The sequence below is a fragment of the Hyperolius riggenbachi genome, chromosome 12 (assembly GCF_040937935.1).
Source record: "Hyperolius riggenbachi isolate aHypRig1 chromosome 12, aHypRig1.pri, whole genome shotgun sequence".
Lineage (NCBI taxonomy): Eukaryota > Metazoa > Chordata > Amphibia > Anura > Hyperoliidae > Hyperolius > Hyperolius riggenbachi.
Window position 1 is genome coordinate 80,093,810 of NC_090657.1, and position 26,350 is coordinate 80,120,159.

At 45.0% G+C, this 26,350-nt stretch overlaps 29 non-coding genes across 29 annotated transcripts; all 29 read left to right on the forward strand.

The window, feature by feature from the left end:
• The first annotated feature begins 1,085 nt into the window (after positions 1-1,085).
• On the forward strand, positions 1,086-1,167 carry TRNAL-UAG (transfer RNA leucine (anticodon UAG)). The gene has a single exon. It is a non-coding gene; the product is annotated as a tRNA-Leu (tRNA).
• A 1,045-nt stretch (positions 1,168-2,212) lies between these two features.
• On the forward strand, positions 2,213-2,294 carry TRNAL-AAG (transfer RNA leucine (anticodon AAG)). The gene has a single exon. It is a non-coding gene; the product is annotated as a tRNA-Leu (tRNA).
• A 423-nt stretch (positions 2,295-2,717) lies between these two features.
• Positions 2,718-2,799, forward strand: TRNAL-UAG (transfer RNA leucine (anticodon UAG)). The gene has a single exon. It is a non-coding gene; the product is annotated as a tRNA-Leu (tRNA).
• Positions 2,800-3,844: 1,045 nt separating this feature from the next.
• TRNAL-AAG (transfer RNA leucine (anticodon AAG)) lies at positions 3,845-3,926 on the forward strand. Its single transcript has one exon. It is a non-coding gene; the product is annotated as a tRNA-Leu (tRNA).
• A 423-nt stretch (positions 3,927-4,349) lies between these two features.
• Positions 4,350-4,431, forward strand: TRNAL-UAG (transfer RNA leucine (anticodon UAG)). The gene has a single exon. It is a non-coding gene; the product is annotated as a tRNA-Leu (tRNA).
• A 1,045-nt stretch (positions 4,432-5,476) lies between these two features.
• Positions 5,477-5,558, forward strand: TRNAL-AAG (transfer RNA leucine (anticodon AAG)). Its single transcript has one exon. It is a non-coding gene; the product is annotated as a tRNA-Leu (tRNA).
• A 423-nt stretch (positions 5,559-5,981) lies between these two features.
• TRNAL-UAG (transfer RNA leucine (anticodon UAG)) lies at positions 5,982-6,063 on the forward strand. Its single transcript has one exon. It is a non-coding gene; the product is annotated as a tRNA-Leu (tRNA).
• Positions 6,064-7,449: 1,386 nt separating this feature from the next.
• TRNAL-AAG (transfer RNA leucine (anticodon AAG)) lies at positions 7,450-7,531 on the forward strand. The gene has a single exon. It is a non-coding gene; the product is annotated as a tRNA-Leu (tRNA).
• Positions 7,532-7,954: 423 nt separating this feature from the next.
• Positions 7,955-8,036, forward strand: TRNAL-UAG (transfer RNA leucine (anticodon UAG)). Its single transcript has one exon. It is a non-coding gene; the product is annotated as a tRNA-Leu (tRNA).
• Positions 8,037-9,081: 1,045 nt separating this feature from the next.
• Positions 9,082-9,163, forward strand: TRNAL-AAG (transfer RNA leucine (anticodon AAG)). The gene has a single exon. It is a non-coding gene; the product is annotated as a tRNA-Leu (tRNA).
• Positions 9,164-9,586: 423 nt separating this feature from the next.
• TRNAL-UAG (transfer RNA leucine (anticodon UAG)) lies at positions 9,587-9,668 on the forward strand. The gene has a single exon. It is a non-coding gene; the product is annotated as a tRNA-Leu (tRNA).
• A 1,045-nt stretch (positions 9,669-10,713) lies between these two features.
• On the forward strand, positions 10,714-10,795 carry TRNAL-AAG (transfer RNA leucine (anticodon AAG)). The gene has a single exon. It is a non-coding gene; the product is annotated as a tRNA-Leu (tRNA).
• A 423-nt stretch (positions 10,796-11,218) lies between these two features.
• TRNAL-UAG (transfer RNA leucine (anticodon UAG)) lies at positions 11,219-11,300 on the forward strand. Its single transcript has one exon. It is a non-coding gene; the product is annotated as a tRNA-Leu (tRNA).
• A 1,045-nt stretch (positions 11,301-12,345) lies between these two features.
• TRNAL-AAG (transfer RNA leucine (anticodon AAG)) lies at positions 12,346-12,427 on the forward strand. The gene has a single exon. It is a non-coding gene; the product is annotated as a tRNA-Leu (tRNA).
• A 423-nt stretch (positions 12,428-12,850) lies between these two features.
• TRNAL-UAG (transfer RNA leucine (anticodon UAG)) lies at positions 12,851-12,932 on the forward strand. The gene has a single exon. It is a non-coding gene; the product is annotated as a tRNA-Leu (tRNA).
• Positions 12,933-13,977: 1,045 nt separating this feature from the next.
• TRNAL-AAG (transfer RNA leucine (anticodon AAG)) lies at positions 13,978-14,059 on the forward strand. The gene has a single exon. It is a non-coding gene; the product is annotated as a tRNA-Leu (tRNA).
• A 423-nt stretch (positions 14,060-14,482) lies between these two features.
• On the forward strand, positions 14,483-14,564 carry TRNAL-UAG (transfer RNA leucine (anticodon UAG)). The gene has a single exon. It is a non-coding gene; the product is annotated as a tRNA-Leu (tRNA).
• A 1,038-nt stretch (positions 14,565-15,602) lies between these two features.
• On the forward strand, positions 15,603-15,684 carry TRNAL-AAG (transfer RNA leucine (anticodon AAG)). The gene has a single exon. It is a non-coding gene; the product is annotated as a tRNA-Leu (tRNA).
• Positions 15,685-16,107: 423 nt separating this feature from the next.
• On the forward strand, positions 16,108-16,189 carry TRNAL-UAG (transfer RNA leucine (anticodon UAG)). The gene has a single exon. It is a non-coding gene; the product is annotated as a tRNA-Leu (tRNA).
• Positions 16,190-17,234: 1,045 nt separating this feature from the next.
• TRNAL-AAG (transfer RNA leucine (anticodon AAG)) lies at positions 17,235-17,316 on the forward strand. Its single transcript has one exon. It is a non-coding gene; the product is annotated as a tRNA-Leu (tRNA).
• Positions 17,317-17,743: 427 nt separating this feature from the next.
• TRNAL-UAG (transfer RNA leucine (anticodon UAG)) lies at positions 17,744-17,822 on the forward strand. The gene has a single exon. It is a non-coding gene; the product is annotated as a tRNA-Leu (tRNA).
• A 1,035-nt stretch (positions 17,823-18,857) lies between these two features.
• Positions 18,858-18,939, forward strand: TRNAL-AAG (transfer RNA leucine (anticodon AAG)). Its single transcript has one exon. It is a non-coding gene; the product is annotated as a tRNA-Leu (tRNA).
• A 427-nt stretch (positions 18,940-19,366) lies between these two features.
• Positions 19,367-19,445, forward strand: TRNAL-UAG (transfer RNA leucine (anticodon UAG)). Its single transcript has one exon. It is a non-coding gene; the product is annotated as a tRNA-Leu (tRNA).
• Positions 19,446-20,480: 1,035 nt separating this feature from the next.
• Positions 20,481-20,562, forward strand: TRNAL-AAG (transfer RNA leucine (anticodon AAG)). The gene has a single exon. It is a non-coding gene; the product is annotated as a tRNA-Leu (tRNA).
• A 423-nt stretch (positions 20,563-20,985) lies between these two features.
• TRNAL-UAG (transfer RNA leucine (anticodon UAG)) lies at positions 20,986-21,067 on the forward strand. Its single transcript has one exon. It is a non-coding gene; the product is annotated as a tRNA-Leu (tRNA).
• Positions 21,068-23,522: 2,455 nt separating this feature from the next.
• Positions 23,523-23,604, forward strand: TRNAL-AAG (transfer RNA leucine (anticodon AAG)). The gene has a single exon. It is a non-coding gene; the product is annotated as a tRNA-Leu (tRNA).
• A 423-nt stretch (positions 23,605-24,027) lies between these two features.
• TRNAL-UAG (transfer RNA leucine (anticodon UAG)) lies at positions 24,028-24,109 on the forward strand. The gene has a single exon. It is a non-coding gene; the product is annotated as a tRNA-Leu (tRNA).
• Positions 24,110-25,154: 1,045 nt separating this feature from the next.
• TRNAL-AAG (transfer RNA leucine (anticodon AAG)) lies at positions 25,155-25,236 on the forward strand. Its single transcript has one exon. It is a non-coding gene; the product is annotated as a tRNA-Leu (tRNA).
• Positions 25,237-25,698: 462 nt separating this feature from the next.
• TRNAL-UAG (transfer RNA leucine (anticodon UAG)) lies at positions 25,699-25,780 on the forward strand. Its single transcript has one exon. It is a non-coding gene; the product is annotated as a tRNA-Leu (tRNA).
• Positions 25,781-26,350: the final 570 nt, after the last annotated feature.

Genomic DNA, 26,350 nt, shown 5'->3' on the forward strand with positions numbered 1-26,350 from the left:
GAGAAATAAACAGAGGACAGCTGCCCACAGAGGCAAGGCCCCCCTGAGGCCTAAACCTGTAAGCTTGCAGCAGCTGCCTGTCTCTAATGTAACACACAAGCTACTAACTAAAATACAATGTCTATCTAACTAACAACAATATAGGTGTATATGGCAGGTGTAGGTGAGCAAAAACGCTAGGTAAATGATCACAATAGAGCACTTGCTAAGCCAAAGCACAAAGGAGCAACTCTCTCTCTGTACAAGTCTCAGGCAAGCATGGAGAAACGTAACATGGCGGCCGCTATTTATAGGGTAGGGGCTGGCCAGGGTCCCCCTCTGTGATTGGCTGCCGTCAGAGGGCCTGGGAGCCCTCTGATTGGCTCTAAGGACATCAATCTGGGCTATGACGCTATTCGAGCTCGGTACCGAGCTCGAATAGCGCCGAGTTGCTCGAATAGCTCGAATAGTGAATGGGCTATTCGAGTGTACTCGGATAGCCCATTCGAATAGCTCCAGCTATTCGGAGCTCGAATACCGAGCTCGAATAGCTGAAAAAGAGCTCGAATATTCGAGCTACTCGAATATTCGAGCTCTACTGAGCACCACTGCCGAGCGGTCTAAGGCGCTGGATTAAGGCTCCAGTCTCCTCGGAGGCGTGGGTTCAAATCCCACCACTGCCAGCCTTTAACTTCTCGCTTGCTTGACAAGGATGTACTATGTAGGAAAGATAAGGCCTCAGCTCCTCTGGTTTTAACACTTGCTCAAATACTTGTCCAAGCTTATACATCAGGGCCACTTGAGGAGCTTATCTTGGTCAGAAATTAATGGATTAGTCTTCTCAAATGTAGCATTTGAGAAGACTAATCCCTTGATTCTGCTGTGGCATAGAGTGCTTTACCTGCACTTTCCTAGGTGCTGTCATCAGAGGCATAGAACCAAAGCCAGTACTGTCAAGTGTTTTCTCTTTCCGCGGTAATGAGAATAGGTGCATACATGCAGCATGTCCCCAGTTGATTACTTGTTGATGGCACAATAATGAACCACTCAACATTCCACTCATACAAACCTCATTTTAAAAGCACACAAAAGATCAATATCGGCAAGGTAGTGTGGCCGAGCGGTCTAAGGCGCTGGATTTAGGCTCCAGTCTCTTTGGAGGTGTGGGTTCAAATCCCACCACTGCCAGTCTGCAACTTCTATCTTGCCTCACAGGCCTCTTGTGGATCTCCTACGTCCCTTCATCAACAAGAAAGCTCAAATACTTCTCTTTTCCTCCATCAGCTTGCACAACAACATGAATGAGGCGTACCCAGCACCACACTTTCTTTCACCGCTACAAAGGAATACAGTTTAGAAAAAAAAAGTGCTTAAAATGGCTTAAGACCTTTACATGCACTTTTCCACTGGATTCTGACAATGTGCCACAGCTCATAACTCCTGGCTGTGGAGGACCTTTTGACAGCAACAGTGGCAACAGATAGGACTTTCTACAAAGTAAACAGGGCAAAGATCTCATTTAGATTACTGAGGTGAGATCTGCCCCTATTACCCAATAGTAGGCAAATGTTTCCTCTCAATTGTAGGTGAATGGCATTTTAGGTATACGTGCAATAGCATCAATTCCAGTGCTACGGGCTACATTGTACATTGTACGTAAGTGGACAATTGTGATTTTTTTAGACAGGTGACATTACTTTTGCATAAAAGCTGATACATTAACTACGTGGGCAGTTAGGGGTTTGAGAGGATGTCTTTTATTGTACGCCAGGCCAAAGCAGGTTTTCTCAACCAGGGTTCCCTGGAAGCCCAAGCTTCCTTCAGGACTTTTCAGGGGTTCCCTGGCATTTTCCCCACTTGCCCCAGTAAGGTCGGTTTCCTTGAGATGCAAAAATTATTTGAAGGCTTCCTCCAGGGTCTCATGATGGGAATACACCATGAGATTTTTTGGCAGATAGTTGGTTCGATAGATAATTTAATGCATATCCGATCTGATTTTCGATCGAAAAATCGATCGGGAAAAGCGATCGGACAGTAGGTGCTGCACTCAGTGGTATCAGAGCAATGGAACAAAAGTCAGTACTGTTATGCGTTCTTCCTTATGGAACTGAGAATGGCTGCCAACATGCAGCATATCCCCAGATGATAACCTGTTGACGGCACAGTAATTAACCGCTTAACCTTTGACTCTTGAAAAACGTGTCTTAAAGCACGCAAGAGTAGACATCCGCAGGGTAGTGTGGCCGAGCGGTCTAAGGCGCTGGATTAAGGCTCCAGTCTCCTCGGAGGCGTGGGTTCAAATCCCACCACTGCCAGCCTTTAACTTCTCGCTTGCTTGACAAGGATGTACTATGTAGGAAAGATAAGGCCTCAGCTCCTCTGGTTTTAACACTTGCTCAAATACTTGTCCAAGCTTATACATCAGGGCCACTTGAGGAGCTTATCTTGGTCAGAAATTAATGGATTAGTCTTCTCAAATGTAGCATTTGAGAAGACTAATCCATTGATTCTGCTGTGGCATAGAGTGCTTTACCTGCACTTTCCTAGGTGCTGTCATCAGAGGCATAGAACCAAAGCCAGTACTGTCAAGTGTTTTCTCTTTCCGCGGTAATGAGAATAGGTGCATACATGCAGCATGTCCCCAGTTGATTACTTGTTGATGGCACAATAATGAACCACTCAACATTCCACTCATACAAACCTCATTTTAAAAGCACACAAAAGATCGATATCGGCAAGGTAGTGTGGCCGAGCGGTCTAAGGCGCTGGATTTAGGCTCCAGTCTCTTTGGAGGCGTGGGTTCAAATCCCACCACTGCCAGTCTGCAACTTCTATCTTGCCTCACAGGCCTCTTGTGGATCTCCTACGTCCCTTCATCAACAAGAAAGCTCAAATACTTCTCTTTTCCTCCATCAGCTTGCACAACAACATGAATGAGGCGTACCCAGCACCACACTTTCTTTCACCGCTACAAAGGAATACAGTTTAGAAAAAAAAAGTGCTTAAAATGGCTTAAGACCTTTACATGCACTTTTCCACTGGATTCTGACAATGTGCCACAGCTCATAACTCCTGGCTGTGGAGGACCTTTTGACAGCAACAGTGGCAACAGATAGGACTTTCTACAAAGTAAACAGGGCAAAGATCTCATTTAGATTACTGAGGTGAGATCTGCCCCTATTACCCAATAGTAGGCAAATGTTTCCTCTCAATTGTAGGTGAATGGCATTTTAGGTATACGTGCAATAGCATCTATTCCAGTGCTACGGGCTACATTGTACATTGTACGTAAGTGGACAATTGTGATTTTTTTAGACAGGTGACATTACTTTTGCATAAAAGCTGATACATTAACTACGTGGGCAGTTAGGGGTTTGAGAGGATGTCTTTTATTGTACGCCAGGCCAAAGCAGGCTTTCTCAACCAGGGTTCCCTGGAAGCCCAAGCTTCCTTCAGGACTTTTCAGGGGTTCCCTGGCATTTTCCCCACTTGCCCCAGTAAGGTCGGTTTCCTTGAGATGCAAAAATTATTTGAAGGCTTCCTCCAGGGTCTCATGATGGGAATACACCATGAGATTTTTTGGCAGATAGTTGGTTCGATAGATAATTTAATGCATATCCGATCTGATTTTCGATCGGAAAATCGATCGGGAAAAGCGATCGGACAGTAGGTGCTGCACTCAGTGGTATCAGAGCAATGGAACAAAAGTCAGTACTGTTATGCGTTCTTCCTTATGGAACTGAGAATGGCTGCCAACATGCAGCATATCCCCAGATGATAACCTGTTGACGGCACAGTAATTAACCGCTTAACCTTTGACTCTTGAAAAACGTGTCTTAAAGCACGCAAGAGTAGACATCCGCAGGGTAGTGTGGCCGAGCGGTCTAAGGCGCTGGATTAAGGCTCCAGTCTCCTCGGAGGCGTGGGTTCAAATCCCACCACTGCCAGCCTTTAACTTCTCGCTTGCTTGACAAGGATGTACTATGTAGGAAAGATAAGGCCTCAGCTCCTCTGGTTTTAACACTTGCTCAAATACTTGTCCAAGCTTATACATCAGGGCCACTTGAGGAGCTTATCTTGGTCAGAAATTAATGGATTAGTCTTCTCAAATGTAACATTTGAGAAGACTAATCCATTGATTCTGCTGTGGCATAGAGTGCTTTACCTGCACTTTCCTAGGTGCTGTCATCAGAGGCATAGAACCAAAGCCAGTACTGTCAAGTGTTTTCTCTTTCCGCGGTAATGAGAATAGGTGCATACATGCAGCATGTCCCCAGTTGATTACTTGTTGATGGCACAATAATGAACCACTCAACATTCCACTCATACAAACCTCATTTTAAAAGCACACAAAAGATCGATATCGGCAAGGTAGTGTGGCCGAGCGGTCTAAGGCGCTGGATTTAGGCTCCAGTCTCTTTGGAGGCGTGGGTTCAAATCCCACCACTGCCAGTCTGCAACTTCTATCTTGCCTCACAGGCCTCTTGTGGATCTCCTACGTCCCTTCATCAACAAGAAAGCTCAAATACTTCTCTTTTCCTCCATCAGCTTGCACAACAACATGAATGAGGCGTACCCAGCACCACACTTTCTTTCACCGCTACAAAGGAATACAGTTTAGAAAAAAAAAGTGCTTAAAATGGCTTAAGACCTTTACATGCACTTTTCCACTGGATTCTGACAATGTGCCACAGCTCATAACTCCTGGCTGTGGAGGACCTTTTGACAGCAACAGTGGCAACAGATAGGACTTTCTACAAAGTAAACAGGGCAAAGATCTCATTTAGATTACTGAGGTGAGATCTGCCCCTATTACCCAATAGTAGGCAAATGTTTCCTCTCAATTGTAGGTGAATGGCATTTTAGGTATACGTGCAATAGCATCTATTCCAGTGCTACGGGCTACATTGTACATTGTACGTAAGTGGACAATTGTGATTTTTTTAGACAGGTGACATTACTTTTGCATAAAAGCTGATACATTAACTACGTGGGCAGTTAGGGGTTTGAGAGGATGTCTTTTATTGTACGCCAGGCCAAAGCAGGTTTTCTCAACCAGGGTTCCCTGGAAGCCCAAGCTTCCTTCAGGACTTTTCAGGGGTTCCCTGGCATTTTCCCCACTTGCCCCAGTAAGGTCGGTTTCCTTGAGATGCAAAAATTATTTTAAGGCTTCCTCCAGGGTCTCATGATGGGAATACACCATGAGATTTTTTGGCAGATAGTTGGTTCGATAGATAATTTAATGCATATCCGATCTGATTTTCGATCGAAAAATCGATCGGGAAAAGCGATCGGACAGTAGGTGCTGCACTCAGTGGTATCAGAGCAATGGAACAAAAGTCAGTACTGTTATGCGTTCTTCCTTATGGAACTGAGAATGGCTGCCAACATGCAGCATATCCCCAGATGATAACCTGTTGACGGCACAGTAATTAACCGCTTAACCTTTGACTCTTGAAAAACGTGTCTTAAAGCACGCAAGAGTAGACATCCGCAGGGTAGTGTGGCCGAGCGGTCTAAGGCGCTGGATTAAGGCTCCAGTCTCCTCGGAGGCGTGGGTTCAAATCCCACCACTGCCAGCCTTTAACTTCTCGCTTGCTTGACAAGGATGTACTATGTAGGAAAGATAAGGCCTCAGCTCCTCTGGTTTTAACACTTGCTCAAATACTTGTCCAAGCTTATACATCAGGGCCACTTGAGGAGCTTATCTTGGTCAGAAATTAATGGATTAGTCTTCTCAAATGTAGCATTTGAGAAGACTAATCCATTGATTCTGCTGTGGCATAGAGTGCTTTACCTGCACTTTCCTAGGTGCTGTCATCAGAGGAATAGAACCAAAGCCAGTACTGTCAAGTGTTTTCTCTTTCCGCGGTAATGAGAATAGGTGCATACATGCAGCATGTCCCCAGTTGATTACTTGTTGATGGCACAATAATGAACCACTCAACATTCCACTCATACAAACCTCATTTTAAAAGCACACAAAAGATCAATATCGGCAAGGTAGTGTGGCCGAGCGGTCTAAGGCGCTGGATTTAGGCTCCAGTCTCTTTGGAGGCGTGGGTTCAAATCCCACCACTGCCAGTCTGCAACTTCTATCTTGCCTCACAGGCCTCTTGTGGATCTCCTACGTCCCTTCATCAACAAGAAAGCTCAAATACTTCTCTTTTCCTCCATCAGCTTGCACAACAACATGAATGAGGCGTACCCAGCACCACACTTTCTTTCACCGCTACAAAGGAATACAGTTTAGAAAAAAAAGTGCTTAAAATGGCTTAAGACCTTTACATGCACTTTTCCACTGGATTCTGACAATGTGCCACAGCTCATAACTCCTGGCTGTGGAGGACCTTTTGACAGCAACAGTGGCAACAGATAGGACTTTCTACAAAGTAAACAGGGCAAAGATCTCATTTAGATTACTGAGGTGAGATCTGCCCCTATTACCCAATAGTAGGCAAATGTTTCCTCTCAATTGTAGGTGAATGGCATTTTAGGTATACGTGCAATAGCATCTATTCCAGTGCTACGGGCTACATTGTACATTGTACGTAAGTGGACAATTGTGATTTTTTTAGACAGGTGACATTACTTTTGCATAAAAGCTGATACATTAACTACGTGGGCAGTTAGGGGTTTGAGAGGATGTCTTTTATTGTACGCCAGGCCAAAGCAGGTTTTCTCAACCAGGGTTCCCTGGACGAACACGGTAAATCCAGCGCTGGAGACTTGGGCGCAGCAGCGCAGGAGACTTGGGCGCAGCCGGCGCCACCATAGGCCGTAATAGGAACTACGGCTATCGCAGGCACATGGAGTAACTTCAGCGCCGTCAGAAGACGGATCTGAAGTTGCTTTTAAAACAATAATTCGGCTTCCAGCTATTGCTGGAAGCCGAATTATTTCATTCCCCCACTATCCATGTCGGCCTGGAGGGGGAATAGTAATTAACACGGCCGGACTTGTGCGGCAGCAGAATTAGCCATATACTGGCTGTGTCCTGCGCCCAAGTCTCCGGCACCGTTCTCTCTCGTACGCTCCCTGGAAGCCCAAGCTTCCTTCAGGACTTTTCAGGGGTTCCCTGGCATTTTCCCCACTTGCCCCAGTAAGGTCGGTTTCCTTGAGATGCAAAAATTATTTGAAGGCTTCCTCCAGGGTCTCATGATGGGAATACACCATGAGATTTTTTGGCAGATAGTTGGTTCGATAGATAATTTAATGCATATCCGATCTGATTTTCGATCGGAAAATCGATCGGGAAAAGCGATCGGACAGTAGGTGCTGCACTCAGTGGTATCAGAGCAATGGAACAAAAGTCAGTACTGTTATGCGTTCTTCCTTATGGAACTGAGAATGGCTGCCAACATGCAGCATATCCCCAGATGATAACCTGTTGACGGCACAGTAATTAACCGCTTAACCTTTGACTCTTGAAAAACGTGTCTTAAAGCACGCAAGAGTAGACATCCGCAGGGTAGTGTGGCCGAGCGGTCTAAGGCGCTGGATTAAGGCTCCAGTCTCCTCGGAGGCGTGGGTTCAAATCCCACCACTGCCAGCCTTTAACTTCTCGCTTGCTTGACAAGGATGTACTATGTAGGAAAGATAAGGCCTCAGCTCCTCTGGTTTTAACACTTGCTCAAATACTTGTCCAAGCTTATACATCAGGGCCACTTGAGGAGCTTATCTTGGTCAGAAATTAATGGATTAGTCTTCTCAAATGTAGCATTTGAGAAGACTAATCCATTGATTCTGCTGTGGCATAGAGTGCTTTACCTGCACTTTCCTAGGTGCTGTCTTTAGAGGCATAGAACCAAAGCCAGTACTGTCAAGTGTTTTCTCTTTCCGCGGTAATGAGAATAGGTGCATACATGCAGCATGTCCCCAGTTGATTACTTGTTGATGGCACAATAATGAACCACTCAACATTCCACTCATACAAACCTCATTTTAAAAGCACACAAAAGATCGATATCGGCAAGGTAGTGTGGCCGAGCGGTCTAAGGCGCTGGATTTAGGCTCCAGTCTCTTTGGAGGCGTGGGTTCAAATCCCACCACTGCCAGTCTGCAACTTCTATCTTGCCTCACAGGCCTCTTGTGGATCTCCTACGTCCCTTCATCAACAAGAAAGCTCAAATACTTCTCTTTTCCTCCATCAGCTTGCACAACAACATGAATGAGGCGTACCCAGCACCACACTTTCTTTCACCGCTACAAAGGAATACAGTTTAGAAAAAAAAAGTGCTTAAAATGGCTTAAGACCTTTACATGCACTTTTCCACTGGATTCTGACAATGTGCCACAGCTCATAACTCCTGGCTGTGGAGGACCTTTTGACAGTAACAGTGGCAACAGATAGGACTTTCTACAAAGTAAACAGGGCAAAGATCTCATTTAGATTACTGAGGTGAGATCTGCCCCTATTACCCAATAGTAGGCAAATGTTTCCTCTCAATTGTAGGTGAATGGCATTTTAGGTATACGTGCAATAGCATCTATTTCAGTGCTACGGGCTACATTGTACATTGTACGTAAGTGGACAATTGTGATTTTTTTAGACAGGTGACATTACTTTTGCATAAAAGCTGATACATTAACTACGTGGGCAGTTAGGGGTTTGAGAGGATGTCTTTTATTGTACGCCAGGCCAAAGCAGGTTTTCTCAACCAGGGTTCCCTGGAAGCCCAAGCTTCCTTCAGGACTTTTCAGGGGTTCCCTGGCATTTTCCCCACTTGCCCCAGTAAGGTCGGTTTCCTTGAGATGCAAAAATTATTTGAAGGCTTCCTCCAGGGTCTCATGATGGGAATACACCATGAGATTTTTTGGCAGATAGTTGGTTCGATAGATAATTTAATGCATATCCGATCTGATTTTCGATCGAAAAATCGATCGGGAAAAGCGATCGGACAGTAGGTGCTGCACTCAGTGGTATCAGAGCAATGGAACAAAAGTCAGTACTGTTATGCGTTCTTCCTTATGGAACTGAGAATGGCTGCCAACATGCAGCATATCCCCAGATGATAACCTGTTGACGGCACAGTAATTAACCGCTTAACCTTTGACTCTTGAAAAACGTGTCTTAAAGCACGCAAGAGTAGACATCCGCAGGGTAGTGTGGCCGAGCGGTCTAAGGCGCTGGATTAAGGTTCCAGTCTCCTCGGAGGCGTGGGTTCAAATCCCACCACTGCCAGCCTTTAACTTCTCGCTTGCTTGACAAGGATGTACTATGTAGGAAAGATAAGGCCTCAGCTCCTCTGGTTTTAACACTTGCTCAAATACTTGTCCAAGCTTATACATCAGGGCCACTTGAGGAGCTTATCTTGGTCAGAAATTAATGGATTAGTCTTCTCAAATGTAGCATTTGAGAAGACTAATCCATTGATTCTGCTGTGGCATAGAGTGCTTTACCTGCACTTTCCTAGGTGCTGTCATCAGAGGCATAGAACCAAAGCCAGTACTGTCAAGTGTTTTCTCTTTCCGCGGTAATGAGAATAGGTGCATACATGCAGCATGTCCCCAGTTGATTACTTGTTGATGGCACAATAATGAACCACTCAACATTCCACTCATGCAAACCTCATTTTAAAAGCACACAAAAGACCGATATCGGCAAGGTAGTGTGGCCGAGCGGTCTAAGGCGCTGGATTTAGGCTCCAGTCTCTTTGGAGGTGTGGGTTCAAATCCCACCACTGCCAGTCTGCAACTTCTATCTTGCCTCACAGGCCTCTTGTGGATCTCCTACGTCCCTTCATCAACAAGAAAGCTCAAATACTTCTCTTTTCCTCCATCAGCTTGCACAACAACATGAATGAGGCGTACCCAGCACCACACTTTCTTTCACCGCTACAAAGGAATACAGTTTAGAAAAAAAAAGTGCTTAAAATGGCTTAAGACCTTTACATGCACTTTTCCACTGGATTCTGACAATGTGCCACAGCTCATAACTCCTGGCTGTGGAGGACCTTTTGACAGCAACAGTGGCAACAGATAGGACTTTCTACAAAGTAAACAGGGCAAAGATCTCATTTAGATTACTGAGGTGAGATCTGCCCCTATTACCCAATAGTAGGCAAATGTTTCCTCTCAATTGTAGGTGAATGGCATTTTAGGTATACGTGCAATAGCATCTATTTCAGTGCTACGGGCTACATTGTACATTGTACGTAAGTGGACAATTGTGATTTTTTTAGACAGGTGACATTACTTTTGCATAAAAGCTGATACATTAACTACGTGGGCAGTTAGGGGTTTGAGAGGATGTCTTTTATTGTACGCCAGGCCAAAGCAGGTTTTCTCAACCAGGGTTCCCTGGAAGCCCAAGCTTCCTTCAGGACTTTTCAGGGGTTCCCTGGCATTTTCCCCACTTGCCCCAGTAAGGTCGGTTTCCTTGAGATGCAAAAATTATTTTAAGGCTTCCTCCAGGGTCTCATGATGGGAATACACCATGAGATTTTTTGGCAGATAGTTGGTTCGATAGATAATTTAATGCATATCCGATCTGATTTTCGATCGAAAAATCGATCGGGAAAAGCGATCGGACAGTAGGTGCTGCACTCAGTGGTATCAGAGCAATGGAACAAAAGTCAGTACTGTTATGCGTTCTTCCTTATGGAACTGAGAATGGCTGCCAACATGCAGCATATCCCCAGATGATAACCTGTTGACGGCACAGTAATTAACCGCTTAACCTTTGACTCTTGAAAAACGTGTCTTAAAGCACGCAAGAGTAGACATCCGCAGGGTAGTGTGGCCGAGCGGTCTAAGGCGCCGGATTAAGGCTCCAGTCTCCTCGGAGGCGTGGGTTCAAATCCCACCACTGCCAGCCTTTAACTTCTCGCTTGCTTGACAAGGATGTACTATGTAGGAAAGATAAGGCCTCAGCTCCTCTGGTTTTAACACTTGCTCAAATACTTGTCCAAGCTTATACATCAGGGCCACTTGAGGAGCTTATCTTGGTCAGAAATTAATGGATTAGTCTTCTCAAATGTAGCATTTGAGAAGACTAATCCATTGATTCTGCTGTGGCATAGAGTGCTTTACCTGCACTTTCCTAGGTGCTGTCATCAGAGGCATAGAACCAAAGCCAGTACTGTCAAGTGTTTTCTCTTTCCGCGGTAATGAGAATAGGTGCATACATGCAGCATGTCCCCAGTTGATTACTTGTTGATGGCACAATAATGAACCACTCAACATTCCACTCATACAAACCTCATTTTAAAAGCACACAAAAGATCGATATCGGCAAGGTAGTGTGGCCGAGCGGTCTAAGGTGCTGGATTTAGGCTCCAGTCTCTTTGGAGGCGTGGGTTCAAATCCCACCACTGCCAGTCTGCAATTTCTATCTTGCCTCACAGGCCTCTTGTGGATCTCCTACGTCCCTTCATCAACAAGAAAGCTCAAATACTTCTCTTTTCCTCCATCAGCTTGCACAACAACATGAATGAGGCGTACCCAGCACCACACTTTCTTTCACCGCTACAAAGGAATACAGTTTAGAAAAAAAAAGTGCTTAAAATGGCTTAAGACCTTTACATGCACTTTTCCACTGGATTCTGACAATGTGCCACAGCTCATAACTCCTGGCTGTGGAGGACCTTTTGACAGCAACAGTGGCAACAGATAGGACTTTCTACAAAGTAAACAGGGCAAAGATCTCATTTAGATTACTGAGGTGAGATCTGCCCCTATTACCCAATAGTAGGCAAATGTTTCCTCTCAATTGTAGGTGAATGGCATTTTAGGTATACGTGCAATAGCATCTATTCCAGTGCTACGGGCTACATTGTACATTGTACGTAAGTGGACAATTGTGATTTTTTTAGACAGGTGACATTACTTTTGCATAAAAGCTGATACATTAACTACGTGGGCAGTTAGGGGTTTGAGAGGATGTCTTTTATTGTACGCCAGGCCAAAGCAGGTTTTCTCAACCAGGGTTCCCTGGAAGCCCAAGCTTCCTTCAGGACTTTTCAGGGGTTCCCTGGCATTTTCCCCACTTGCCCCAGTAAGGTCGGTTTCCTTGAGATGCAAAAATTATTTTAAGGCTTCCTCCAGGGTCTCATGATGGGAATACACCATGAGATTTTTTGGCAGATAGTTGGTTCGATAGATAATTTAATGCATATTCGATCTGATTTTCGATCGAAAAATCGATCGGGAAAAGCGATCGGACAGTAGATGCTGCACTCAGTGGTATCAGAGCAATGGAACAAAAGTCAGTACTGTTATGCGTTCTTCCTTATGGAACTGAGAATGGCTGCCAACATGCAGCATATCCCCAGATGATAACCTGTTGACGGCACAGTAATTAACCGCTTAACCTTTGACTCTTGAAAAACGTGTCTTAAAGCACGCAAGAGTAGACATCCGCAGGGTAGTGTGGCCGAGCGGTCTAAGGCGCTGGATTAAGGCTCCAGTCTCCTCGGAGGCGTGGGTTCAAATCCCACCACTGCCAGCCTTTAACTTCTCGCTTGCTTGACAAGGATGTACTATGTAGGAAAGATAAGGCCTCAGCTCCTCTGGTTTTAACACTTGCTCAAATACTTGTCCAAGCTTATACATCAGGGCCACTTGAGGAGCTTATCTTGGTCAGAAATTAATGGATTAGTCTTCTCAAATGTAGCATTTGAGAAGACTAATCCATTGATTCTGCTGTGGCATAGAGTGCTTTACCTGCACTTTCCTAGGTGCTGTCATCAGAGGCATAGAACCAAAGCCAGTACTGTCAAGTGTTTTCTCTTTCCGCGGTAATGAGAATAGGTGCATACATGCAGCATGTCCCCAGTTGATTACTTGTTGATGGCACAATAATGAACCACTCAACATTCCACTCATACAAACCTCATTTTAAAAGCACACAAAAGATCGATATCGGCAAGGTAGTGTGGCCGAGCGGTCTAAGGCGCTGGATTTAGGCTCCAGTCTCTTTGGAGGCGTGGGTTCAAATCCCACCACTGCCAGTCTGCAACTTCTATCTTGCCTCACAGGCCTCTTGTGGATCTCCTACGTCCCTTCATCAACAAGAAAGCTCAAATACTTCTCTTTTCCTCCATCAGCTTGCACAACAACATGAATGAGGCGTACCCAGCACCACACTTTCTTTCACCGCTACAAAGGAATACAGTTTAGAAAAAAAAAGTGCTTAAAATGGCTTAAGACCTTTACATGCACTTTTCCACTGGATTCTGACAATGTGCCACAGCTCATAACTCCTGGCTGTGGAGGACCTTTTGACAGCAACAGTGGCAACAGATAGGACTTTCTACAAAGTAAACAGGGCAAAGATCTCATTTAGATTACTGAGGTGAGATCTGCCCCTATTACCCAATAGTAGGCAAATGTTTCCTCTCAATTGTAGGTGAATGGCATTTTAGGTATACGTGCAATAGCATCTATTCCAGTGCTACGGGCTACATTGTACATTGTACGTAAGTGGACAATTGTGATTTTTTTAGACAGGTGACATTACTTTTGCATAAAAGCTGATACATTAACTACGTGGGCAGTTAGGGGTTTGAGAGGATGTCTTTTATTGTACGCCAGGCCAAAGCAGGTTTTCTCAACCAGGGTTCCCTGGAAGCCCAAGCTTCCTTCAGGACTTTTCAGGGGTTCCCTGGCATTTTCCCCACTTGCCCCAGTAAGGTCGGTTTCCTTGAGATGCAAAAATTATTTGAAGGCTTCCTCCAGGGTCTCATGATGGGAATACACCATGAGATTTTTTGGCAGATAGTTGGTTCGATAGATAATTTAATGCATATCCGATCTGATTTTCGATCGAAAAATCGATCGGGAAAAGCGATCGGACAGTAGGTGCTGCACTCAGTGGTATCAGAGCAATGGAACAAAAGTCAGTACTGTTATGCGTTCTTCCTTATGGAACTGAGAATGGCTGCCAACATGCAGCATATCCCCAGATGATAACCTGTTGACGGCACAGTAATTAACCGCTTAACCTTTGACTCTTGAAAAACGTGTCTTAAAGCACGCAAGAGTAGACATCCGCAGGGTAGTGTGGCCGAGCGGTCTAAGGCGCTGGATTAAGGCTCCAGTCTCCTCGGAGGCGTGGGTTCAAATCCCACCACTGCCAGCCTTTAACTTCTCGCTTGCTTGACAAGGATGTACTATGTAGGAAAGATAAGGCCTCAGCTCCTCTGGTTTTAACACTTGCTCAAATACTTGTCCAAGCTTATACATCAGGGCCACTTGAGGAGCTTATCTTGGTCAGAAATTAATGGATTAGTCTTCTCAAATGTAGCATTTGAGAAGACTAATCCATTGATTCTGCTGTGGCATAGAGTGCTTTACCTGCACTTTCCTAGGTGCTGTCATCAGAGGCATAGAACCAAAGCCAGTACTGTCAAGTGTTTTCTCTTTCCGCGGTAATGAGAATAGGTGCATACATGCAGCATGTCCCCAGTTGATTACTTGTTGATGGCACAATAATGAACCACTCAACATTCCACTCATACAAACCTCATTTTAAAAGCACACAAAAGATCGATATCGGCAAGGTAGTGTGGCCGAGCGGTCTAAGGCGCTGGATTTAGGCTCCAGTCTCTTTGGAGGCGTGGGTTCAAATCCCACCACTGCCAGTCTGCAACTTCTATCTTGCCTCACAGGCCTCTTGTGGATCTCCTACGTCCCTTCATCAACAAGAAAGCTCAAATACTTCTCTTTTCCTCCATCAGCTTGCACAACAACATGAATGAGGCGTACCCAGCACCACACTTTCTTTCACCGCTACAAAGGAATACAGTTTAGAAAAAAAAAGTGCTTAAAATGGCTTAAGACCTTTACATGCACTTTTCCACTGGATTCTGACAATGTGCCACAGCTCATAACTCCTGGCTGTGGAGGACCTTTTGACAGCAACAGTGGCAACAGATAGGACTTTCTACAAAGTAAACAGGGCAAAGATCTCATTTAGATTACTGAGGTGAGATCTGCCCCTATTACCCAATAGTAGGCAAATGTTTCCTCTCAATTGTAGGTGAATGGCATTTTAGGTATACGTGCAATAGCATCTATTCCAGTGCTACGGGCTACATTGTACATTGTACGTAAGTGGACAATTGTGATTTTTTTAGACAGGTGACATTACTTTTGCATAAAAGCTGATACATTAACTACGTGGGCAGTTAGGGGTTTGAGAGGATGTCTTTTATTGTACGCCAGGCCAAAGCAGGTTTTCTCAACCAGGGTTCCCTGGAAGCCCAAGCTTCCTTCAGGACTTTTCAGGGGTTCCCTGGCATTTTCCCCACTTGCCCCAGTAAGGTCGGTTTCCTTGAGATGCAAAAATTATTTTAAGGCTTCCTCCAGGGATGGGAATACACCATGAGATTTTTTGGCAGATAGTTGGTTCGATAGATAATTTAATGCATATCCGATCTGATTTTCGATCGAAAAATCGATCGGGAAAAGCGATCGGACAGTAGGTGCTGCACTCAGTGGTATCAGAGCAATGGAACAAAAGTCAGTACTGTTATGCGTTCTTCCTTATGGAACTGAGAATGGCTGCCAACATGCAGCATATCCCCAGATGATAACCTGTTGACGGCACAGTAATTAACCGCTTAACCTTTGACTCTTGAAAAACGTGTCTTAAAGCACGCAAGAGTAGACATCCGCAGGGTAGTGTGGCCGAGCGGTTTAAGGTGCTGGATTAAGGCTCCAGTCTCCTCGGAGGCGTGGGTTCAAATCCCACCACTGCCAGCCTTTAACTTCTCGCTTGCTTGACAAGGATGTACTATGTAGGAAAGATAAGGCCTCAGCTCCTCTGGTTTTAACACTTGCTCAAATACTTGTCCAAGCTTATACATCAGGGCCACTTGAGGAGCTTATCTTGGTCAGAAATTAATGGATTAGTCTTCTCAAATGTAGCATTTGAGAAGACTAATCCATTGATTCTGCTGTGGCATAGAGTGCTTTACCTGCACTTTCCTAGGTGCTGTCATCAGAGGCATAGAACCAAAGCCAGTACTGTCAAGTGTTTTCTCTTTCCGCGGTAATGAGAATAGGTGCATACATGCAGCATGTCCCCAGTTGATTACTTGTTGATGGCACAATAATGAACCACTCAACATTCCACTCATACAAACCTCATTTTAAAAGCACACAAAAGATCGATATCGGCAAGGTAGTGTGGCCGAGCGGTCTAAGGCGCTGGATTTAGGCTCCAGTCTCTTTGGAGGCGTGGGTTCAAATCCCACCACTGCCAGTCTGCAACTTCTATCTTGCCTCACAGGCCTCTTGTGGATCTCCTACGTCCCTTCATCAACAAGAATGCTCAAATACTTCTCTTTTCCTCCATCAGCTTGCACAACAACATGAATGAGGCGTACCCAGCACCACACTTTCTTTCACCGCTACAAAGGAATACAGTTTAGAAAAAAAAAGTGCTTAAAATGGCTTAAGACCTTTACATGCACTTTTCCACTGGATTCTGACAATGTGCCACAGCTCATAACTCCTGGCTGTGGAGGACCTTTTGACAGCAACAGTGGCAACAGATAGGACTTTCTACAAAGTAAACAGGGCAAAGATCTCATTTAGATTACTGAGGTGAGATCTGCCCCTATTACCCAATAGTAGGCAAATGTTTCCTCTCAATTGTAGGTGAATGGCATTTTAGGTATACGTGCAATAGCATCTATTCCAGTGCTACGGGCTACATTGTACATTGTACGTAAGTGGACAATTGTGATTTTTTTAGACAGGTGACATTACTTTTGCATAAAAGCTGATACATTAACTACGTGGGCAGTTAGGGGTTTGAGAGGATGTCTTTTATTGTACGCCAGGCCAAAGCAGGTTTTCTCAACCAGGGTTCCCTGGAAGCCCAAGCTTCCTTCAGGACTTTTCAGGGGTTCCCTGGCATTTTCCCCACTTGCCCCAGTAAGGTCGGTTTCCTTGAGATGCAAAAATTATTTTAAGGCTTCCTCCAGGGTCTCATGATGGGAATACACCATGAGATTTTTTGGCAGATAGTTGGTTCGATAGATAATTTAATGCATATTCGATCTGATTTTCGATCGAAAAATCGATCGGGAAAAGCGATCGGACAGTAGATGCTGCACTCAGTGGTATCAGAGCAATGGAACAAAAGTCAGTACTGTTATGCGTTCTTCCTTATGGAACTGAGAATGGCTGCCAACATGCAGCATATCCCCAGATGATAACCTGTTGACGGCACAGTAATTAACCGCTTAACCTTTGACTCTTGAAAAACGTGTCTTAAAGCACGCAAGAGTAGACATCCGCAGGGTAGTGTGGCCGAGCGGTCTAAGGCGCTGGATTAAGGCTCCAGTCTCCTCGGAGGCGTGGGTTCAAATCCCACCACTGCCAGCCTTTAACTTCTCGCTTGCTTGACAAGGATGTACTATGTAGGAAAGATAAGGCCTCAGCTCCTCTGGTTTTAACACTTGCTCAAATACTTGTCCAAGCTTATACATCAGGGCCACTTGAGGAGCTTATCTTGGTCAGAAATTAATGGATTAGTCTTCTCAAATGTAGCATTTGAGAAGACTAATCCATTGATTCTGCTGTGGCATAGAGTGCTTTACCTGCACTTTCCTAGGTGCTGTCATCAGAGGCATAGAACCAAAGCCAGTACTGTCAAGTGTTTTCTCTTTCCGCGGTAATGAGAATAGGTGCATACATGCAGCATGTCCCCAGTTGATTACTTGTTGATGGCACAATAATGAACCACTCAACATTCCACTCATACAAACCTCATTTTAAAAGCACACAAAAGATCGATATCGGCAAGGTAGTGTGGCCGAGCGGTCTAAGGCGCTGGATTTAGGCTCCAGTCTCTTTGGAGGCGTGGGTTCAAATCCCAGTCTGCAACTTCTATCTTGCCTCACAGGCCTCTTGTGGATCTCCTACGTCCCTTCATCAACAAGAAAGCTCAAATACTTCTCTTTTCCTCCATCAGCTTGCACAACAACATGAATGAGGCGTACCCAGCACCACACTTTCTTTCACCGCTACAAAGGAATACAGTTTAGAAAAAAAAAGTGCTTAAAATGGCTTAAGACCTTTACATGCACTTTTCCACTGGATTCTGACAATGTGCCACAGCTCATAACTCCTGGCTGTGGAGGACCTTTTGACAGCAACAGTGGCAACAGATAGGACTTTCTACAAAGTAAACAGGGCAAAGATCTCATTTAGATTACTGAGGTGAGATCTGCCCCTATTACCCAATAGTAGGCAAATGTTTCCTCTCAATTGTAGGTGAATGGCATTTTAGGTATACGTGCAATAGCATCTATTCCAGTGCTACGGGCTACATTGTACATTGTACGTAAGTGGACAATTGTGATTTTTTTAGACAGGTGACATTACTTTTGCATAAAAGCTGATACATTAACTACGTGGGCAGTTAGGGGTTTGAGAGGATGTCTTTTATTGTACGCCAGGCCAAAGCAGGTTTTCTCAACCAGGGTTCCCTGGAAGCCCAAGCTTCCTTCAGGACTTTTCAGGGGTTCCCTGGCATTTTCCCCACTTGCCCCAGTAAGGTCGGTTTCCTTGAGATGCAAAAATTATTTTAAGGCTTCCTCCAGGGTCTCATGATGGGAATACACCATGAGATTTTTTGGCAGATAGTTGGTTCGATAGATAATTTAATGCATATCCGATCTGATTTTCGATCGAAAAATCGATCGGGAAAAGCGATCGGACAGTAGGTGCTGCACTCAGTGGTATCAGAGCAATGGAACAAAAGTCAGTACTGTTATGCGTTCTTCCTTATGGAACTGAGAATGGCTGCCAACATGCAGCATATCCCCAGATGATAACCTGTTGACGGCACAGTAATTAACCGCTTAACCTTTGACTCTTGAAAAACGTGTCTTAAAGCACGCAAGAGTAGACATCCGCAGGGTAGTGTGGCCGAGCGGTTTAAGGCGCTGGATTAAGGCTCCAGTCTCCTCGGAGGCGTGGGTTCGAATCCCACCACTGCCAGCCTTTAACTTCTCGCTTGCTTGACAAGGATGTACTATGTAGGAAAGATAAGGCCTCAGCTCCTCTGGTTTTAACACTTGCTCAAATACTTGTCCAAGCTTATACATCAGGGCCACTTGAGGAGCTTATCTTGGTCAGAAATTAATGGATTAGTCTTCTCAAATGTAGCATTTGAGAAGACTAATCCATTGATTCTGCTGTGGCATAGAGTGCTTTACCTGCACTTTCCTAGGTGCTGTCATCAGAGGCATAGAACCAAAGCCAGTACTGTCAAGTGTTTTCTCTTTCCGCGGTAATGAGAATAGGTGCATACATGCAGCATGTCCCCAGTTGATTACTTGTTGATGGCACAATAATGAACCACTCAACATTCCACTCATACAAACCTCATTTTAAAAGCACACAAAAGATCAATATTGGCAAGGTAGTGTGGCCGAGCGGTCTAAGGCGCTGGATTTAGGCTCCAGTCTCTTTGGAGGCGTGGGTTCAAATCCCAGTCTGCAACTTCTATCTTGCCTCACAGGCCTCTTGTGGATCTCCTACGTCCCTTCATCAACAAGAAAGCTCAAATACTTCTCTTTTCCTCCATCAGCTTGCACAACAACATGAATGAGGCGTACCCAGCACCACACTTTCTTTCACCGCTACAAAGGAATACAGTTTAGAAAAAAAAAGTGCTTAAAATGGCTTAAGACCTTTACATGCACTTTTCCACTGGATTCTGACAATGTGCCACAGCTCATAACTCCTGGCTGTGGAGGACCTTTTGACAGCAACAGTGGCAACAGATAGGACTTTCTACAAAGTAAACAGGGCAAAGATCTCATTTAGATTACTGAGGTGAGATCTGCCCCTATTACCCAATAGTAGGCAAATGTTTCCTCTCAATTGTAGGTGAATGGCATTTTAGGTATACGTGCAATAGCATCTATTCCAGTGCTACGGGCTACATTGTACATTGTACGTAAGTGGACAATTGTGATTTTTTTAGACAGGTGACATTACTTTTGCATAAAAGCTGATACATTAACTACGTGGGCAGTTAGGGGTTTGAGAGGATGTCTTTTATTGTACGCCAGGCCAAAGCAGGTTTTCTCAACCAGGGTTCCCTGGAAGCCCAAGCTTCCTTCAGGACTTTTCAGGGGTTCCCTGGCATTTTCCCCACTTGCCCCAGTAAGGTCGGTTTCCTTGAGATGCAAAAATTATTTTAAGGCTTCCTCCAGGGTCTCATGATGGGAATACACCATGAGATTTTTTGGCAGATAGTTGGTTCGATAGATAATTTAATGCATATCCGATCTGATTTTCGATCGAAAAATCGATCGGGAAAAGCGATCGGACAGTAGGTGCTGCACTCAGTGGTATCAGAGCAATGGAACAAAAGTCAGTACTGTTATGCGTTCTTCCTTATGGAACTGAGAATGGCTGCCAACATGCAGCATATCCCCAGATGATAACCTGTTGACGGCACAGTAATTAACCGCTTAACCTTTGACTCTTGAAAAACGTGTCTTAAAGCACGCAAGAGTAGACATCCGCAGGGTAGTGTGGCCGAGCGGTTTAAGGCGCTGGATTAAGGCTCCAGTCTCCTCGGAGGCCTGGGTTCGAATCCCACCACTGCCAGCCTTTAACTTCTCGCTTGCTTGACAAGGATGTACTATGTAGGAAAGATAAGGCCTCAGCTCCTCTGGTTTTAACACTTGCTCAAATACTTGTCCAAGCTTATACATCAGGGCCACTTGAGGAGCTTATCTTGGTCAGAAATTAATGGATTAGTCTTCTCAAATGTAGCATTTGAGAAGACTAATCCATTGATTCTGCTGTGGCATAGAGTGCTTTACCTGCACTTTCCTAGGTGCTGTCATCAGAGGCATAGAACCAAAGCCAGTACTGTCAAGTGTTTTCTCTTTCCGCGGTAATGAGAATAGGTGCATACATGCAGCATGTCCCCAGTTGATTACTTGTTGATGGCACAATAATGAACCACTCAACATTCCACTCATACAAACCTCATTTTAAAAGCACACAAAAGATCGATATCGGCAAGGTAGTGTGGCCGAGCGGTCTAAGGCGCTGGATTTAGGCTCCAGTCTCTTTGGAGGCGTGGGTTCAAATCCCACCACTGCCAGTCTGCAACTTCTATCTTGCCTCACAGGCCTCTTGTGGATCTCCTACGTCCCTTCATCAACAAGAAAGCTCAAATACTTCTCTTTTCCTCCATCAGCTTGCACAACAACATGAATGAGGCGTACCCAGCACCACACTTTCTTTCACCGCTACAAAGGAATACAGTTTAGAAAAAAAAAGTGCTTAAAATGGCTTAAGACCTTTACATGCACTTTTCCACTGGATTCTGACAATGTGCCACAGCTCATAACTCCTGGCTGTGGAGGACCTTTTGACAGCAACAGTGGCAACAGATAGGACTTTCTACAAAGTAAACAGGGCAAAGATCTCATTTAGATTACTGAGGTGAGATCTGCCCCTATTACCCAATAGTAGGCAAATGTTTCCTCTCAATTGTAGGTGAATGGCATTTTAGGTATACGTGCAATAGCATCTATTCCAGTGCTACGGGCTACATTGTACATTGTACGTAAGTGGACAATTGTGATTTTTTTAGACAGGTGACATTACTTTTGCATAAAAGCTGATACATAGAGTTGGGCCGAACCTCCGATTTTAGGTTCGCGAACCGGGTTCGCGAACTTTCGCGGAAGGTTCGGTTCGCGTTAAAGTTCGCGAACCACAATAGACTTCAATGGGGATGCGAACTTTGAAAAAAAAAAAAATTATGCTGGCCACAAAAGTGATGGAAAAGATGTTTCAAGGGGTCTAACACCTGGAGGGGGGCATGGCGGAGTGGGATACATGCCAAAAGTCCCCGGGAAAAATCTGGATTTGACGCAAAGCAGCGTTTTAAGGGCAGAAATCACATTGAATGCTAAATGACAGGCCTAAAGTGCTTTAAAACATCTTGCATGTGTATACATCAATCAGGTAGTGTAATTAAGGTACTGCTTCACACTGACACACCAAACTGTTCACTGAACAGAACAGGTATGCAGTGGCGGGTTCACTGAACAGGTATGCAGTGGCAGGATCAATGAACAGGTATGCAGTGGCAGGATCACTGAACAGGTACGCAGTGGCAGGATCACTGAACAGGTATGCAGTGGCAGGATCAATGAACAGGTATGCAGTGGCAGGATCAATGAACAGGTATGCACTGGCAGGATCACTGAACAGGTATGCAGTGGCAGGATCAATGAACAGGTATGCAGTGGCAGGATCAATGAACAGGTATGCACTGGCAGGATCACTGAACAGGTATGCAGTGGCAGGATCAATGAACAGGTATGCAGTGGCAGGATCAATGAACAGGTATGCAGTGGCAGGATCAATGAACAGGTATGCACTGGCAGGATCACTGAACAGGTATGCAGTGGCAGGATCAATGAACAGGTATGCACTGGCAGGATCACTGAACAGGTATGCAGTGGCAGGATCAATGAACAGGTATGCACTGGCAGGATCACTGAACAAGTATGCAGTGGCAGGATCAATGAACAGGTATGCACTGGCAGGATCACTGAACAGGTATGCAGTGGCAGGATCAATGAACAGGTATGCAGTGGCAGGATCACTGAACAGGTATGCAGTGGCAGGATCACAGTACAGGTATGCAGTGGGCTGAGGGCTCACTGAACAGAACAGGTATGCAGCCAGGAAGAAGTTAAGCCTAACTAATCTTTCCCTATGAGAGACTGCAGCAGCTCGCCCTACTCTCACTAATGCAGGCACACGAGTGGCCATAACGGCCGCCGCTGCCTGCCTTATATAAGGGGGGGTGGGGCTCCAGGGGCTAGTGTAGCCTAATTGGCTACACTGGGCCTGCTGACTGTGATGTAGAGGGTCAAAGTTGACCCTCAGGTGCATTAAGGGGCGAACCGATTTTTTGCGAACTTTTGCCGCAAAACGTTCGCGTGCGACACCCGCACGCGAACCACCTAAGTTCGAGCGAACCACGTTCGCCGGCGAACCGTTCGGCCCAACTCTACTGATACATTAACTACGTGGGCAGTTAGGGGTTTGAGAGGATGTCTTTTATTGTACGCCAGGCCAAAGCAGGTTTTCTCAACCAGGGTTCCCTGGAAGCCCAAGCTTCCTTCAGGACTTTTCAGGGGTTCCCTGGCATTTTCCCCACTTGCCCCAGTAAGGTCGGTTTCCTTGAGATGCAAAAATTATTTTAAGGCTTCCTCCAGGGTCTCATGATGGGAATACACCATGAGATTTTTTGGCAGATAGTTGGTTCGATAGATAATTTAATGCATATCCGATCTGATTTTCGATCGAAAAATCGATCGGGAAAAGCGATCGGACAGTAGGTGCTGCACTCAGTGGTATCAGAGCAATGGAACAAAAGTCAGTACTGTTATGCGTTCTTCCTTATGGAACTGAGAATGGCTGCCAACATGCAGCATATCCCCAGATGATAACCTGTTGACGGCACAGTAATTAACCGCTTAACCTTTGACTCTTGAAAAACGTGTCTTAAAGCACGCAAGAGTAGACATCCGCAGGGTAGTGTGGCCGAGCGGTCTAAGGCGCTGGATTAAGGCTCCAGTCTCCTCGGAGGCGTGGGTTCAAATCCCACCACTGCCAGCCTTTAACTTCTCGCTTGCTTGACAAGGATGTACTATGTAGGAAAGATAAGGCCTCAGCTCCTCTGGTTTTAACACTTGCTCAAATACTTGTCCAAGCTTATACATCAGGGCCACTTGAGGAGCTTATCTTGGTCAGAAATTAATGGATTAGTCTTCTCAAATGTAGCATTTGAGAAGACTAATCCATTGATTCTGCTGTGGCATAGAGTGCTTTACCTGCACTTTCCTAGGTGCTGTCATCAGAGGCATAGAACCAAAGCCAGTACTGTCAAGTGTTTTCTCTTTCCGCGGTAATGAGAATAGGTGCATACATGCAGCATGTCCCCAGTTGATTACTTGTTGATGGCACAATAATGAACCACTCAACATTCCACTCATACAAACCTCATTTTAAAAGCACACAAAAGATCGATATTGGCAAGGTAGTGTGGCCGAGCGGTCTAAGGCGCTGGATTTAGGCTCCAGTCTCTTTGGAGGCGTGGGTTCAAATCCCACCACTGCCAGTCTGCAACTTCTATCTTGCCTCACAGGCCTCTTGTGGATCTCCTACGTCCCTTCATCAACAAGAAAGCTCAAATACTTCTCTTTTCCTCCATCAGCTTGCACAACAACATGAATGAGGCGTACCCAGCACCACACTTTCTTTCACCGCTACAAAGGAATACAGTTTAGAAAAAAAAAGTGCTTAAAATGGCTTAAGACCTTTACATGCACTTTTCCACTGGATTCTGACAATGTGCCACAGCTCATAACTCCTGGCTGTGGAGGACCTTTTGACAGCAACAGTGGCAACAGATAGGACTTTCTACAAAGTAAACAGGGCAAAGATCTCATTTAGATTACTGAGGTGAGATCTGCCCCTATTACCCAATAGTAGGCAAATGTTTCCTCTCAATTGTAGGTGAATGGCATTTTAGGTATACGTGCAATAGCATCTATTCCAGTGCTACGGGCTACATTGTACATTGTACGTAAGTGGACAATTGTGATTTTTTTAGACAGGTGACATTACTTTTGCATAAAAGCTGATACATTAACTACGTGGGCAGTTAGGGGTTTGAGAGGATGTCTTTTATTGTACGCCAGGCCAAAGCAGGTTTTCTCAACCAGGGTTCCCTGGAAGCCCAAGCTTCCTTCAGGACTTTTCAGGGGTTCCCTGGCATTTTCCCCACTTGCCCCAGTAAGGTCGGTTTCCTTGAGATGCAAAAATTATTTTAAGGCTTCCTCCAGGGTCTCATGATGGGAATACACCATGAGATTTTTTGGCAGATAGTTGGTTCGATAGATAATTTAATGCATATCCGATCTGATTTTCGATCGAAAAATCGATCGGGAAAAGCGATCGGACAGTAGGTGCTGCACTCAGTGGTATCAGAGCAATGGAACAAAAGTCAGTACTGTTATGCGTTCTTCCTTATGGAACTGAGAATGGCTGCCAACATGCAGCATATCCCCAGATGATAACCTGTTGACGGCACAGTAATTAACCGCTTAACCTTTGACTCTTGAAAAACGTGTCTTAAAGCACGCAAGAGTAGACATCCGTAGGGTAGTGTGGCCGAGCGGTCTAAGGCGCTGGATTAAGGCTCCAGTCTCCTCGGAGGCGTGGGTTCAAATCCCACCACTGCCAGCCTTTAACTTCTCGCTTGCTTGACAAGGAAAGATAAGGCCTCAGCTCCTCTGGTTTTAACACTTGCTCAAATACTTGTAGGAAAGATAAGGCCTCAGCTCCTCTGGTTTTAACACTTGCTCAAATACTTGTCCAAGCTTATACATCAGGGCCACTTGAGGAGCTTATCTTGGTCAGAAATTAATGGATTAGTCTTCTCAAATGTAGCATTTGAGAAGACTAATCCATTGATTCTGCTGTGGCATAGAGTGCTTTACCTGCACTTTCCTAGGTGCTGTCATCAGAGGCATAGAACCAAAGCCAGTACTGTCAAGTGTTTTCTCTTTCCGCGGTAATGAGAATAGGTGCATACATGCAGCATGTCCCCAGTTGATTACTTGTTGATGGCACAATAATGAACCACTCAACATTCCACTCATACAAACCTCATTTTAAAAGCACACAAAAGATCGATATCGGCAAGGTAGTGTGGCCGAGCGGTCTAAGGCGCTGGATTTAGGCTCCAGTCTCTTTGGAGGTGTGGGTTCAAATCCCACCACTGCCAGTCTGCAACTTCTATCTTGCCTCACAGGCCTCTTGTGGATCTCCTACGTCCCTTCATCAACAAGAAAGCTCAAATACTTCTCTTTTCCTCCATCAGCTTGCACAACAACATGAATGAGGCGTACCCAGCACCACACTTTCTTTCACCGCTACAAAGGAATACAGTTTAGAAAAAAAAAGTGCTTAAAATGGCTTAAGACCTTTACATGCACTTTTCCACTGGATTCTGACAATGTGCCACAGCTCATAACTCCTGGCTGTGGAGGACCTTTTGACAGCAACAGTGGCAACAGATAGGACTTTCTACAAAGTAAACAGGGCAAAGATCTCATTTAGATTACTGAGGTGAGATCTGCCCCTATTACCCAATAGTAGGCAAATGTTTCCTCTCAATTGTAGGTGAATGGCATTTTAGGTATACGTGCAATAGCATCTATTCCAGTGCTACGGGCTACATTGTACATTGTACGTAAGTGGACAATTGTGATTTTTTTAGACAGGTGACATTACTTTTGCATAAAAGCTGATACATTAACTACGTGGGCAGTTAGGGGTTTGAGAGGATGTCTTT